Below are 16,676 nucleotides of genomic sequence, written 5' to 3' on the forward strand. Positions count from 1 at the left end.
ATTCGTATGATCAATCGAAAATCGTATTGGAAAGGGACGGTGGAAGGACAAAGGCAAGGATGGAGGACAAAGTGCTAAAGTGGTCGGAGATTCTTCGGCCATTCGCCCGAAAGACGTCGCCATTCCCCTTTGATCCCTTTAATTCGCGATAAACGTCCGCCGCAATCCCGCGGTACGATCGGTCTTCCTTTCCAATCGAGTCCCGCGGTAGGGATCGTAAATTCGGTCGCGAAAATTCGTATTGTGCGAGGCTCTTTGACCGACGCTCGTTTTTCCAGTTCGTCGAATACGCGCGAGAACGTACCGCGGAAATAGAAAAGGAAAAGATTGGCGGAGCAGGAAATTTGTAGCTCGCCTTTCAGTTTCAGCTCTGTGCACACCGGATGAATCGAAATGCGTCGCCCTAAAAACAGAGATGTCTTCCCAAATATTGTAGTATACATATATTCGTAAAAGCTTCTCTTCAGTAAAAATGACATCTTGTAATATTATGTAATAGAATAATTATTTTTTGATTATTTTATCATGAATATTAATCATCGTTATTTTTTGATCATTGTTATATTTAATAATTTTAGTAATTTTTATTTTTTAATAATTAAATTATATTGTTATTTGCCTTCAAATTAAAAAATATTGCGGTGTCACAATTACTTTAAATAATCTCAAATTTCTCTCTCTCTCTCTCTCTCTTATTTAGAAATTGATTAAATCGGACATTGTAATATTAAAATGACACAATGTTTCTTTATCGAATTATCTTTAACAAAGAAGAGCGTGGAAAAAGGAAGCCTGTGCTATAAGAGGAATAACAATCAGAGTGCACTAAGGGGATGTAATGTCCTTTCGAGAAAAGTGTGCTGAATTGAATGCTATAGGATTAAAGTAATGAAGCGACCGACTCAATCGCCGGAGCTAAATCTAATCAAGGCTTCGCGGATCGATCGGGGAAAGGCATGCCTGGTAAAAGGTGGACAATAGGAAGCCCGGTCTTTAGCTTGCAATTGAGAATGGGCAATTGCGAGTGTATTCTGTCGGTTCGTTGCGTACAAACGCTTAGTCAAAGCTTTATAAGTGTGGGAGAGCATCACCCACAACTAACAATGCTTTTCCTCGATCCACCGATGCCTTGTGTAATGATCCGTTTGCGATAAAGTTTCTCGTTACATGTGAAACTTTGGAAAGACATACCGGTCTTTGTCTTATTTTACATTTACTGCAACGCAGTTTGAAAACAAAAATGTAGATCGTTTTTTATAGGAAGCAACAATTCTAAAACTTTAGTCACATAAAACATTTCCATGATGTTTTTGTAGAAGAGAATTTAGATATTTAAAACTTCTTCAAATTTCTAAAAATATATATGCAAGATATTAATAATTTAAAATGTAAAGGAAGTTGCGTTATATAATTTATGAAATTTAATTTCAATTTCGTAAGCAAATTGAATCAGTTTACTTGTAATAAGATGTTTTTCTCAGACAAACGTTAGAATATCGATGGATAGAACGCTCGTTATCCCGCGGAAAAATAGAGTGCAAAGAGCTCCTTCGGCAAGAACGACGAACTAGAACGCTATTTGTCAATTTTTACTTGCTGGTAGATGAATAAAGAAAGGACGCGGATGAGAAAGAAAGCGACCAATGATTTATTTCGAAAATGCACACAAGTAGGCCGCGTTCTTTCAAGGATGGATCACCCAACATTTCGTTTGAGATCGCCTCTTTTTTCGACATCTTCGCTTGTTTTCGCTGGAAATTATTCGATCTGCTCCCGACAAATGGATTGCGGAGATTACCTTAAATATTATTGATGAACGCAATGCAGCTTCGATAAAGAAAAATTCACTTTTCTTATTTAAAATTCTTATAAAATATGCATTTTGTCCTAATTCTAAAAAAGTAGATTAAATATTAGTATAAAATTCTTTCTCAAAGAAAGTCGACTTTTCTTTGCATCAGATGTAAATATAAAAACTAATTATATTCTTTTTAAATGATTTACATAAATTAGATTAGATTAAAGAAAAGTAAGTAGATTTCAAGCAATGGTTTTGTCATTTATAAAATTCTGAAAGTTATTCGAAAATTACCGTCCAATATTTCACATTGATGGTCGTCGGGAAAGGATAAAGGATAAAAGGGTGATCTTAAATAAAAGAAATCTTAAATATTATTTATAACGCAATGCAACTTCGATAACAGGAGAGAATTCAGTTTTCTTATTTAAAATTCTTATAATATGCATTTTATTCAAATTCTAAAAAATAGATTAAGATATTAATATAAAATTCTTCAAAAATAGTACTTTTTTTGCATCCAATGTGAATATAAAAAGGTCATTTATAAAATTCTCAAAGTTATTTGAAAATTACTGTCCAATATTTCGCACCGATAGTCGTCAGAAAAGGATCAAGGATATAAAAGAAAGATAGAGAGAAGAGCACCGAGTGAGCCAATGATTAATGAGAATTAAAGTTTGTCCGCGCTGGTGTGTCGTTGGAGGGATTCGATATATCGATCTTCATTCCCAGATATTCTTCATCGCCCAGAGGACAGGCAAAAAAAGAGTAAAAAAGAAGACAGTCGATGTTCAATGAGCCATAACATAAATCGAACAGATATAAAAGCCGATCTACAACACACGACGCCAACGATGGAGTGCTAAGATGTCATTCAACCTCTCTTTCAGAATTATTGCACTTTCATTTTGCCAAAGGTTAGTCTTATCGCCATTTCTATAATATATCTCGTGATTCCTCATTTCATGTAGACTTATTCTTTCTGCAGTACAGGGTGTATCTGAAATGATGCACTAAACTTTAGAAGCATATTCTAGAGGTCAAAATAAGACTTTTTTTCCTATGAACATGGGTCCGCAAATGAACCCTCCTCCAAGCTAGAGGCCCCTAAAGTTTGGGAAGAAAATTAAAAATTGGCTGTATTTCAGGAAAAAAAAATGGCAGAGAGTTGAAATTTGATATAGCCTAGTAAATTATGAAATAAAGTAAGCCATTAAAATGAAAAAACAAAAACGTATATTATGAAAACATTAATTTTCGAATTTTAGTTCGGAGGAGGGTTCATTTGCGGACCCATAAGAAAAAAAAAGATCTTATTTTGATCTCTAGAATACGCTCCTAAAGTTTAGTGCATCATTTCAGATACACCCTGTATAATTGGAAGAATAATCTTGAAAAAAAAAAAGCGTTTATAAGGATTTTTATTTTTTTTTCCACATTTACTAATAATTACTTATTTACGTCAATTATTAGTATTTTTTTAATTAATTGGATATCAATATCTCGTATATTTATTCTCTCTCATATCAAAGTCAATAGAAATGTATTGATAAATTGAAATTCGCGCTTGCCAAATTATGTCAAGCAATTAAGTATCAAAATATCATCGAATAATATTCGGTCGTCGAATTTCATCCAAACATTTTGATAAATTGTTTTAATTAACATGCCTCTCTTATTTCTATTTCCTTTTTTTTTTTTTTTTTTTTTTTTTTTTTTTTTTTTTTTATTAACAGTGACGAGCGACGCGAAATATTTAATGACTCGCGGACGACTGAAATTCAATCGTTGCCGCTTTATTTACGGCCGAATCGATATCGACTCCCAAATTTACGAGCCCGGTTAAACTATTTAAGGCAGTCGTCCGGGAAATATGGGACTAAGAAGTTGTTGCGCAAGGTGTAATGTGAAATCATTATGTAGCTCATGCGGCATTGAAATAAACGATCCGGATATTAAGAAAAAGCCGAATTATCTAGGAATTAAAATTTTAAAAAATTAAAGATAACTTTCACTCTCTTTCTCATGCATCGGTCAATGTTCCGAAAACTCGAGAGAGAGAGAGAGAGAGAGAGAGAGAGAGAGAGAGAGAGAGAGATTAAAAGATTTAGAAATTTATTTTTTTTAATCCTATGCGTTTAATGTTTACGAACGTAAGAATTAAATAATTCTATTCAATTCAAAATTTGATAATTTGAAAATTTTAAACTGTTTCGTTACCCTTCCCCCCCTACCCCTTTCCCACCATTTTACCATGAATTTTGAATTTTCAGATAAAAAATCTCCCAGCAATCAGAAATTAAATAAAAATCGGTGAAACTAATCTAGCATTATATCATCATTACAATTTCAAGATTTAATTCGTCGCATCTTTAAACTTTTATATATAAGTTCTCGCTGAGAATACGACGCCCGGAGGATTCTTAGATAATATGAGAATCTGAGGAACTGAACATGGCTAAAAGATCGCTTATGTTTCAATAATACGTTTCCATCTTTTCCTCCCCCCCCCTTCCCCCTCCCCCCCTCACTCTCTCTCTCTCTCTCTCTCTCTCTCGTATTCATTAATTTTCACGTGGGAATATTCTCCGTTGCTTTTTAAATATTTACATCGCGCGACGGGACACGATTAAAAATATTCAAACAAAAACAAAATTTTTCATGGTTTTCGTTGACATAAAAAAAAGTAGACGAGAGTATATTCATTAATTTTCACGTGGGAATATTCTCCGTTGCTTTTTAAATATTTACATCGCGCGACGGGACACGATTAAAAATATTCAAACAAAAAGTATAACATTTTACATTGATATAATGTCCACACAAATATGTACAGATCGTTAACGTTTTCACTCGAGCATACGTTTATTTCGCGGACTTTCGATAAAATTATTAGTTATTATCGATATCATAAACAGTTAGTATGTTCAATATATTTGGCGATAACGAAATAAGCATCGGGTAACGGCAATTGAAATCTCTGTCCCGAGAAAGAGAGAGAGAGAGAGAGAGAGAGAGAGAGAGAGAGAAAGGGGTCAATTAATAAAGGACGATAAATCAATATAGCGCTCGTGCGTTTGCAACGCGCATTTAATTTTCGGCGAACAATTAAGCCATCGAGCACCGATACCGAAATTGCGCCACGATTGTTACCTGCGAAAAAAATGAGTGCGAAGGCTTCCAACGAAAACGCTTTGTTCCTGGCGATGGATACTTTCAATAACGTGAATGTAATTCGTCCCCATTGTTTCATTCGCTATCTGTTTTTTTTTTTTTTTATCATTGTAAAATATTTCCAAATATCCAGAAAAACACGTGAAAATTCACCGATCCCTGTATTCTGTTCTGCTTTTCAAGTTTATCAAAATAGAGAAAAGATCGCACGGAAAGTATGAAAAAAATTTTTCAAATATAAAAGACGTAAAAAAAAATTCGTTATTTGATTATACTCTTCAAGTTGGTGATCACGGATTACATCGGCATTCGCTCGCAATCCAATCGATTTTTACCTATTTGCTTTGATCGGCAAATACCGATTTTTCAACAGTGCCGATCCGCTCATTTCATTTTATCTCCATGATTTATGAGTTAATAACACATTTATGAGTCAACTTGTATACACACGAGCATCTATAATTAATGCATATGGGAGGAGAGAATCTGAATCATTTATACACTGGGGAGGGGGCAGAAAGCCGATATACACCAACAGCTTAAAAAGTTACCTCATTATCCCGATCGATCATCGATCCGATTCTTCATGACATCCTACAATGGGAATATCTGTCTCGCATCGGGAACGAATAAAAATCAGAAAACCAGTTTCCCGACCGATCGATATGACCGAAATACTTTGGCCTACTAGGTGTTCAGATTGAATGATTCGCATTCGAGATTCCTGACATTATCATTGCGAAGCATTTATCTCTTAAGTCATCATTTCTTAAAATTTTTATAATATATAATATATTTTTATAATATATTTCATAATAATATTTTTATAATATATATAATATATTTTTATAATATATTTTATAATAATGTTTCTATAATATATATAATATATTTTTATAATATATTTTATATATTAATACTTTTATGATATATAATATATAATATATTTTTATAATATATTTATTAATCTGAATAAAATAAATAAGTAAAAGTTTAATTTCTCATAAAGGAGGGGGGGGGGGGGCTCATTTGTTATCAGATTTAATATTAGATTATAACTTTGGCGAAATGTAATTATATCTGATAATGAGTCGGAAGAAGGCGGTAAGAAAAAAGAAAGTTGCGACCGTCGGTGATTATATTATCTAATTTAAGCATGAATCGAGATAAATGTTTCCATTCGACAGATTAAGCTCGAGTAAAAGCACCGTGAAATTTTCATCGGTGGCATCGCACAGTATTTAACCCGGAAAAACATCTTGCGTAATGCTCTATCTCCGTCTCTCTCTCTCTCTCTCTCTCTCTCTCTCTCTCTCTCTCTCTCTCTCTCTCTCTCTCTCTCTCTTATTTTTCAAACTTGTTCCAGGATGAACGTTTTCTCTACGTACAATCTTTGTGGATAATGGTATTTTATATAGGTCGCTAGAAAAAGAGCTTGCTACATAAATAATAAAAATCAAGCAGCATCTGTCTAGCCCGGAAACGTCGTGTCTCGTGCATAATTTTATAACGTTGGTCTCTCTTGTGTTCTCTCTCTCTCTCTCTCTCTCTCTCGCTCTCTCTCTCTCTGTCTGAATTTCACGCAAGCTTGCCGCTGAGGAACAATAAATTTCATACGCGCGGAAATTATGGCGGTTTACATGTATTCGAAATTTCGTACCTGGGCGTAGCTATGTATTTGCCGAGCTCGCATTTCGTATGCAAAATAACTGCGAGTCCTCGATTGCTATATATTATTCGAGTGTATAATTCCGTTCGTGAATATAAAATAAAATAATCTACTAGCGTGGAAATAGCCTCGCCGTAGCCACTTTACTACTACTTCTTCTCGGTCCCTTTGTTATTGATTAAGCGAAATAGCGAAGAAAGGAAATGGTATTGTAAAATTTTATTCTGTCTTTAACATCCCAGAGCGCTTACGACATCCGTAAATGTATTTAATGATACATTAATTCGCTGAAAATTAGTTTATAACGTAGCGGTAACGTAAACATCGTTCTGGGCGAGGTTATTGTTAGATACACATTAGGGAATTAAATAATTTAACTGACTGTTCATACATAATACTGTGTCTATTTCGATGCGCTTTCGCAATCGCATAATCGATATGGAGGTACATCTCTTCTACGGAATTAAACGACTTTGCGAGAGTACGAATATGCCGTCCGACGCAAAAACCGATCGTGTTAAATCGAAAATTTCCTGTGTGTGTGGGAATGTAAATCAAATTTTTTCACAAAGACCTTTCTTTTTCATTCGCGGCGTCCATTTTGCGCAGGTCGCACCGGATCGACGAAATTATTGACACGCAGAGAGTGCCCTCTCGTACCCCAAATTTCCCCTCTTATTATTTTTCCACATGGAGTTGCACGAGTATTCTTATTTATTCATGTCGCATTGTACACGCGGAGAAGACCCTTTTTCCAATTTCCACCTATCTGGCGATCAGACATCTTTGCATTTTGCACGAACTATCGCGTCGTCGGGTATATACCGGGTGTGCGTTAAATATGTACAATTGCAGTTTTTCGTACGCGGTGATAATGTAAGTTTTAGTTATGCAGATCGCGTACACGTAGAATGTTTGCGGCAGCCGCGGATTTCTCGAGCGAAATGTAAAATTAATCAATTCTTTAACATCCGGTATACGTATGCACATTCGTAAATTTACCATTGTAGAATTTCTTGCTATTTGCTGTTCATATTTTGAGTCGAAAAATTGTACGCGTGCCCAATATTAAGGAAAATTGCAAAAATTAGAAATTTATCGATATTATAATTATAAGTAATAACGCGAAGCTTAACGTCACGTCATGTTCGAACGTCGAGGAAATATTTTAATACTGTAATAACAAGAGATTATCTAAGGGATGAGTCGCGGACAATATTAACTCGCGCAGCGAGGTTAACCCAACATGTGTAAACATATGGCGAAGGGTTAACATTGACGATATAACGGCGCACTTAATTTACTTTAACGTCCCCACGCAGATAGTAGCTCGCTAATATACGACACAGATCAGATAAAAGTCCGATCGATAGTGTAAACGGCGAAACTAGCCTGGCTATTTTTTTTTAACCATGTTCCGTAACAAGCAAGGAAATGAGAGATGCAAAAGCAACATACGGCAACCGCGGAAGAGATGAGAGGACCATAGAGAATGATGAAAAATAATAAAAAATATTGCGAAAGAGAGGAGGGGAGGGTAGGGAGAGGGGAGGGAGAAGGCAGGGAGAGGGGAGGGAGAAGGCAGGGAGAGGGGAGGGAGAGGGAACGCGACGCAGTGATCAAAGTAAATCGAGTGTCAAATTTCTATGTGAGAGATTGTAGAAATGGAAAAAAAAAGAACAGAACACGGGAAACGGACGGGGAGAAAGAAAGGGGGATGGAGGGGTGGGGGTGGGGAGTATGTACACACGTGTGTACTCGGAAATGTGAAGCGTTTCATCCATGTGTCGAAAATTGCGAACGAATAAGAACGCATAACCTGGTACGTATTTTAGTTCCTCGATTGTTTATTTAGGCGTGAAGAGCGCTGATTGGCTCATCGATAGTACCGGGTGAATCGGATCGGAAAACAGAATAGCATAAAAGACATCGTTATTTCGTTTGATTACGCTTTTCAAGAAAATTCAATACATCTGATGTCGTTACAAAATTATATAATAAAACGTAATTCGTTGAAATATTATTATTTTATTACATAAGATATATATTTCAACGAATTACGTTTTATTATGTATTTTTGTAATGACATCAGATGCATCGAATTTTCTTGATATATATATAATATATATATATTGGGTATATATAGAGTATCGAAAAATTAGATCGACAAAATTTGAAAGAAAATAGAAGACTTCAAAATAAACATTTTTTTTTGTTAATTTTTTTCTGAAAAATGAACGATATTTCGTTTAGGTTTTATATTATATTCAAAATTTTTTTCAATAGAGAATAGAGATCTACAGTGTGTTTTGACATATTGCATATAATTTGTTTATCATTATAAAACGATACACTCAGATAGAATTGACATGCATCTTATTTATATTGTATATAACAGCTAATTGTAATGGACGAACAGCATAGAGCAATCAATGTTTCGACGATATCATTTTTATATTGAAGTAAAAGGAGGAATTTTTTACAGCATTTATTGTGAAAAAAAGTGAATCACTTTCGTGTATTTGTTTCGTTTTTTGTACAAAATAAAAATATAATTTGTTTTTTTCACTTATATATTTGTTTATTGAAATCACAAAACTTCTATTTTATACCCTGTAGCAGTGTATCGGAGATAGTTGCCCTTTTCGAACCGATATGTGAAGCAACGCCCACAGTGCCTCCACTACCGCTCGAGGCTCAACGGCCGAGCCGCCGATCGCGCGCGTAAAGCTAGCGCCAGACTATGCGCGTATTCGCAATTCGTGATTCGTAATTCGCTATTCGTGAATGGTATATAAAAATCTGATTGATTGAATTTGACGAACCGTCCATCCACACTATTCACGAATTATAAACGAATCGGTCTGGCGCTAGCTTGACACTATGCCTCAGGAGCGTCCCGATCTAAAAAATATGCTCAGATTGTACCGACCGTCAAATCGTCATTTAAATGGTTTATTAGTAATATATTATATATATTATATAATATATTAATTTGTCTATTAATAATATATTATATATGTTATGCCCTGTAGTATTAAAACAAAACGTCGTAGAGAAAAATATTATTAACAAAAAATGTTTCTTTTAAAGTCCTTTATTTCCCTTCAAAGTTTGTCAGTCTAATTTTTCAACATCCTATATATGTATATATATTGTATATTATATATATGTTAATATATAATATAATTAGAGAGATTTCTGGAAAGAAAATATGTATAAAATTAGACATGATTCAATCGTATTGTTATAATTATGATATATATACATATATATTTTATTTATCAATTAAATCATGTCTAATTTTATACATATTTTCTATCCAGAAATCTCTTTCAAATTGCTAAATTATACATTCTTAGAATTATATTATATATTTACACAATTATATTTCAAATAAAGTTCCATGGTCGCATCGCCTTACTAATTATCATATCTCGTTGCAAACGGAAAGAGGAACGAGAGCAAGCGCGTGAACGACAAATTTTCGATTTCAGCGATAAATGACATGAACGATGGTAGTAAAAGAGCGATCCTATCAGGAAGTGGAACGAGCGAGCCAATTAAAAAACGCTCGTCGATGAAAACAAGATAAATTTCGGTCAAATGACGCCCTCTTCGCCTCGCGTCGACGGGCAATTAAAAGGAGAACTTTGTTCCGCAACCGACCGCCCGTGCAATTTTGCTTCTAATAACCGACGTATCAAAACAGGAAATTCGCTTTATAATGCCGTTTTCGTGCAACGGAATAAATTTCACAGAAGCTCGAGCGTTGCGCGCCTGGCCTCCTACGCCCCCTCCCTTGCAAACACGATAATAACGTCGGCGCGCGATAATAAAAACTTCCTGACCAAAAGCACCGGCAGATATATCGAACGATCTAATTAAGAAAGTAATAAAGTTGGTAAAATGATGGAGAAAAAAAAAGAGAGAGGAATAAAAATAAGAGAGGCCATCTCAACGAGAGGATGCACGTTCGTATGGACAAGCGGTGAAACACAAAGTAAGTAGATGAAAATATTTTATGCCCTCAAGATATTGCATAACTTTATATATTTTCTTGCGCAGAAAACGGATGAAGTACAACGTTATAACCGAGCAACTAAGGTACGAATGAGGTACAGTACCGGTGTAAAAACAGCTATGCGCGGCTCTCTGGCGTACTTTCTTTTAAAAGAAATGAATAATAGAATGAATACAAAAATGTGTGTTCAACATGCACGCTAAAAACTAAATTCTTAATTTGGTAATTATTTACTATAACGGACCCAGGTCCAATGACGTTGACTTTGGCATATGTTGTCAAGGACATAATCCTGAGTAACTTTTCCTTATAATTTAATCGGCGATCATTGTTTATTAAAAAGTTATTAACAAATATTAGATGTACAACTTTGCTTCCGCCGTTTTTTTCCGAAATTCGAGGCTTTATTGTAAAAAACTGGTTATACATTTATGATTCAAAGTATCGCTGGCCACTATTTTCTCCCATCTTTCGGGCAGCGTGAAGCGATCCACGAATCGATCCAATTTCTTACTTCTTCATAAGACCGGAAATGCTGGTCAACCAGGCCGTGTGCCATTGATCGAAACAAGTGATAGTCAGAGGGAGCAACGTCTGGAGAATACGGCGGGTGGGGTAGGACTTCCCATTTCAACGTTTCCAAGTATGTCTTGACCACTTTCGCAACATGGGGTCGAGCATTGTCATGCTGCAAAATCACTTTATCGTGTCTCTCGTTGTATTGCGGCCGTTTGTCTTTTAATGCTCGGCTCAAACGCATTAATTGCGTTCGATAACGATCGCCTGTGATTGTTTCAGTCGATTTTAACAGCTCATAATACACTACGCCGAGCTGGTCCCACCAAATACAGAGTATGATCTTGGAGCCGTGAATATTCGGTTTGGCCGTCGACGTGAATGGCCGGGATATCCCCATGATTTTCTGCGCTTGGGGTTATCGTAATGAACCCATTTTTCGTCCCCAGTCACAATGTGATGCAGAAATCCCTTCCGTCTTTGCCTTTCAAGCAACTGTTCACAAGCAAACAAACGCCGTTCAACATCTCTCGATTTCAAATCGTATGGCACCCAATTTCCTTGCTTCTGAATCATTTCCATGTCTTTTTGAAGTTGCTTGTTGAGTCACTCCCAATGAGTCCGTGCCAATTCTTTTTGACTTTGACTCGAGTCTTCATTAAGTAATGCCTCCAATTCTGCATCTTCGAAAATCTTCTCTCTTCCACCGCTATGCCGGTCTTCGACGTGAAAATCACCGTTCTTGAAGCGTTGAAACCACTCATGACACCTTCTTTCACTAATAACGGCTTCACCATGAGTATTTGAGAGCATTCGATGAGCCTCAGCCGCAGATTTCTTCATATTGAAGCAGAAAATTAAAACCTCCCGCAAATGACGAGAATTTGGCTCGTAAACTGACATTTTGAATCGAGAATAACTTTATGATGCAGACACAAATCGACTAATGTTTCTATGGGGTTATGTTAACAGATGCCCAAGTTTATTGCATGACGTCTATGATCTATTTATTTCGACCACTACTTACCGCTAAAGCCATCTGTAGGAAAACGGCGGAAGCAAAGTTGTACACTTAATAAAACGTTTGAGAAATAAAACATAATTTTTACATGAGTTTGTAATTTTCACACAAGAAGCGAGATCCATCCGCATCAAGACGTTGTATAACTCAAATCAAATTTTCAGAAATAGATTTGGGTTAGGTTATATCTTCCGGAAGTGGAGCCTTCCCGTAGGGGAGAGGAGGGGAGGGGCAGAACCTACTGCGTTCACGCATACACTTTCCCATTTACACAACAATCGTGAGGCGAATCTTGCTTCGCGTTGTAAAGTATATGCGTGGACACAGTGGGTTCTGCCTCCTCCTAGAAGAGGGGGGGGGGCTTCACTTTTGAAAGATATAACCTAATCCAAACCTATTTCTGATATAAAACTAAAATTTGATTCAAGTTACGTTATATAACTCAAACCAAATTTTCGTTTCGAGTCTAACTTCAATTTTAAATACATATCTCAAAAATTATAAAAGACTGCCGATTAAGTTATAAAGAAGAGTTACTCAGAATTATGTCCATGACAACATATCAAAGTCAACATCATTGGAGCTGGGTACGTTATAATAAATAATTACCTTTAATTTTATTTCGTCATATATTGTTGCGAATACTTCATCTCGAATTCAGAGATTAGTCTTGAAAATTTTCACAACGAAACTCCCGGCGATCGCATTATATATTATTTCATCCAATTCTGTTGGAGATATATTTTAAGACCATACAAATACAAGGAGATTAAAATTAAATGCGGATAAAAAGTTTGTTATACTCGAGATCGCGTTTAAAACTAAATCTGTCCGCCTGATTGTGGCATGAATTACGCGCCGAGCTAAACCACAACCATAGAATTTCAAGACCAACGCTAACACGCGGCTACGTCGTCACACAATGGAGTTTCAGTAGTTTTCATCGCGATTGAGTCACGGAACGGTAACACGTGACGCGACACGTAAAGGCGACGGAATGACACGCCTGTGCGCGCGATCGCCGTCACGATAAATCTATCGACATGTCGAAGTTACAGTGAGACCGGATTGACGTGTCGCCCGGGGAATTGAGATTAACGAAGGCAGATAACGAATGGAGTTAACGGTGCGCGTTAAAATTTACAAGCTCGACAAAATTAAAGCACGCTCTCTTTTCTCTGTAGAGACGCGTAAACGCTGTCAAAAAAGTGGACAATTAACAGGCAACAAGTACGCTGTAAGAAATATTCTAAAAATTCAGACACATTTTTGTCTAAATTTTCAAATCTGAGTGTCTAAAAAAAAATTTCAAACGATTTGTCTTAATCATCAGAGTCGTTTTTCTGAAAGTTCAGAAGAGTTTGTCCGAAAATTGAAGTTTGTCTGAAAATTCACACAGCGTTCTGTCTAAAAATTAAAGTTTGTCCGAAATTCAGACAGCATTCTATCTGAAAATTGAAGAGTGTCTGAAAATTCAGACAGCATTCTGTCTGAAAATTGAAGTTTGTCTGAAAATTCAGATAGCATTCTATCTAAAAATTTAGATAGCGTTTTTGCAAAAGAACTGTAGACACTTCGTCTCAAGTTTCAGTCAATCTTTTTTACAGTGTATCAAGAGCGATCGTTTCTTCGAATTTTTTAAATTCCCTCTGATTATACATATTTGCATTCCAAAGTTTATCTACTTACTTCTTATACGGCATACATAATTGTTTAACAAAAAAGTTATATAGCAGATTTTTTTAACTAAATCAATTATTATTTTAAATATTATTAAATTCGAATAGTTTTTTTATTTTAACTAAATTATTTTTATATGTAATAACAAAATTAGTGCACGCCATTTCAAAGAGTATCTTTTATTTGCGTGTTTTCTGAAATACACACATTCAAAATAATAATATAATAATAATAATAATAATAATAATAATAATAATAATAATAATAATAATAATAATAATAATAACCACATTTAGCTTATTTACGGTTTATGCGTTTATTACCACAATCTAATAATCGATTAACAAAGGCACGAACTTTAATGCGTGATTTATACAACACGTAACATTCGATATATATAATTCATACTCACGTAACACTTTTAACGACTGATAGAATAATGAGAATTTTTGCGCTCCGAGACACGCGAGCGTGCTTCATTAATACACCAATTAATGAACTACAAGGGCATATCACCCCTTCGGGTATCATACTGGATTGAACGGAGAGTTATTCGATCGAGGTTATCTATTTGACCTCAGGGGTGATGTGTCTCGAACTACGTGACAGTCCTGAGTATCCCTAATGCTGTGACGAACTCTGCTGGATATATCTCGCTCTCACCTCAAAGGGAGGTGAGGAGACGTCAAAACGAAATAAGCCGAAATCCGAAATTCGCCTCCGTAAAACTCAAACGTAAATTACAACGGCGATAAATCGCACTGGGAAAAAGGAGAGACAAATAGCGAGATCTCCTCCTCGTAATTTGAAAGTTTGTCGAAAAAGCTTATCCTCCCTTCGCCTCCTAAATTCAAAACTATCAGATATTCTAAATTCCCATCCCTTAAATCGCACATCCCAACGGTATCTTTCATTTCGTGAATAATGACAAAACGACTTACTTAATCGCCTTCAGCAACAGATGCATAAATTTCATTATAAATAAACGCTTTTCATTTTAATTAATCGATGTTTATAGTTTCGTTGATCAATTATATCTTCCGTTTTAATTCAATTTGTCATAAATAATATTTAATTCTTGGCATATGCGTAATTTTACTCCCGATTGTTAGCATATTTACCCAATAATGAGCAGTTTTATCCAATAAACTAATAAACAAAACGTTCAATAAAAATTATCAATTACCAAGTTAAAAGCAATATATCATCATCGTGTTAATTTTCTCTCGCGAGACATATTTTTATTATATTCTTCGATATGTGTGTATGTATATGTGTATACATACCACAAAATATTATACATTTTAATGAAATAAATCGCAGTATTTAGCACAAAAAGTATCGCCGAAATTTTGTCACGCAAGGAAAATATATCATATTTAATTTGCCAGCGCAGCTTATCGTGCCGAAATATAATTCGGCGCAATTAGAAGCGATTAATAACGGCCAATTCCCGCAAAGCATTATGCAGTTGCGGCCTATATTTTCATTGTCAATCTTTCAATGCCATTTAATGCATTGATGAAATTTATCACGACGCGTTGAAATGGAAATTAACGCCGCCAGTAAAATACGGCTGTTTCGAGATCAGTCAAGTTCGAAGCTATCCAATCGACCTACAAAATCAAAACTTGCGATAATTAAAGATTTCTATTTGAATAACGCAGAGGAACACGAATATTTTAATGATGTTCAGAGATGTGTATTTTAATTTTCATTCTTTATCTTTTAGGCATTTTCGCATTTCATAGTTTCGAGAAATGTTGAATATTCAAAATTTCATATAAAATTTTGGATTCTTGTATTTTTGAAACTATGATAGATTTCTTTCCTCTTGTTAACTTCGAGAAACTTTTAATATTAGATCTCTGCAGGTTTTGCTATTATTATTCTGTCTCGTTAGAATCTTTAATATTATCAATGTTAGATAATTGAAGCGTCTTAAAGTTACTGCGTAGAGATTTTCATTACCTTGCTACTGCTTCATATGTGTTTCACAGTGGCGTTTATTTCATTCGCGCTTGAAACCACACTGGAGTTTCGGCATCCGCCGTCAACGTAGTTTACACACCGTGCACATACGAGAGTGTATATATCTAACGTTTGATACACGTGACCTCGTTCGTTGGGCTTATTAAGCCCAGCGATAAACACACGCTACCTTCTGAACGATTATTATTTATAGTACACTCAAGAGAAATATTATAAAATGATAGCATATATATATATATATATATATATATATATATATATGTATGTATATATATAAAGTTAGCAGTAGGAAATTATATCGTGCGTTCAAAATAAATATAGAATATTTCAATAATGCAAACAATATCGTTTTTAAAGAAAAAAATGCTGTTTCTCCTCAATTTATTATATTTAACGACCAATTATTTTTTGGCTCTTATTTCGAAAATATATGAAAGTTTAACAGGATGTCTACTCGAATCTTGTAAAAAAATTCCCCCTGAAAATTCTCTGATTTTCCAAGTACTTTTGCTCAGAATTCTAAGTAAAAGGAATATTTTAAAGATTTTTTTGATGTAATTCCCTAAACTAAATTTTTTATTGTACGCGTTTCCTAATGTTTTTCACTCATACGAAGGAAAAACACAAAGCTACTTAAGTTTCAAATGTTAGATTTTCAAATGTACTGAAACAAACCTGAATAGTTTTCGTTAAAATAAAAATGTTTAACCTACATAACCCTTTTTTTACTATTAAAAATTAAAATAATGAATATATACTACATATTCAATATATTTTGTTAAGATACTGAATATACATA

General features: G+C 34.9%; 1 protein-coding gene across 4 annotated transcripts in view; it reads right to left on the reverse strand.

The window, feature by feature from the left end:
- Positions 1-16,676, reverse strand: part of Sk (small conductance calcium-activated potassium channel) — a 163,724-nt gene that overhangs the window by 123,717 nt on the left and 23,331 nt on the right. The gene's annotated exons all lie outside the window — the stretch shown is intronic.

The sequence above is a fragment of the Polyergus mexicanus genome, unplaced genomic scaffold (assembly GCF_030449975.1).
Source record: "Polyergus mexicanus isolate NDT 795.1 unplaced genomic scaffold, iyPolMexi1.0 SCAF_10, whole genome shotgun sequence".
Taxonomy (NCBI): domain Eukaryota; kingdom Metazoa; phylum Arthropoda; class Insecta; order Hymenoptera; family Formicidae; genus Polyergus; species Polyergus mexicanus.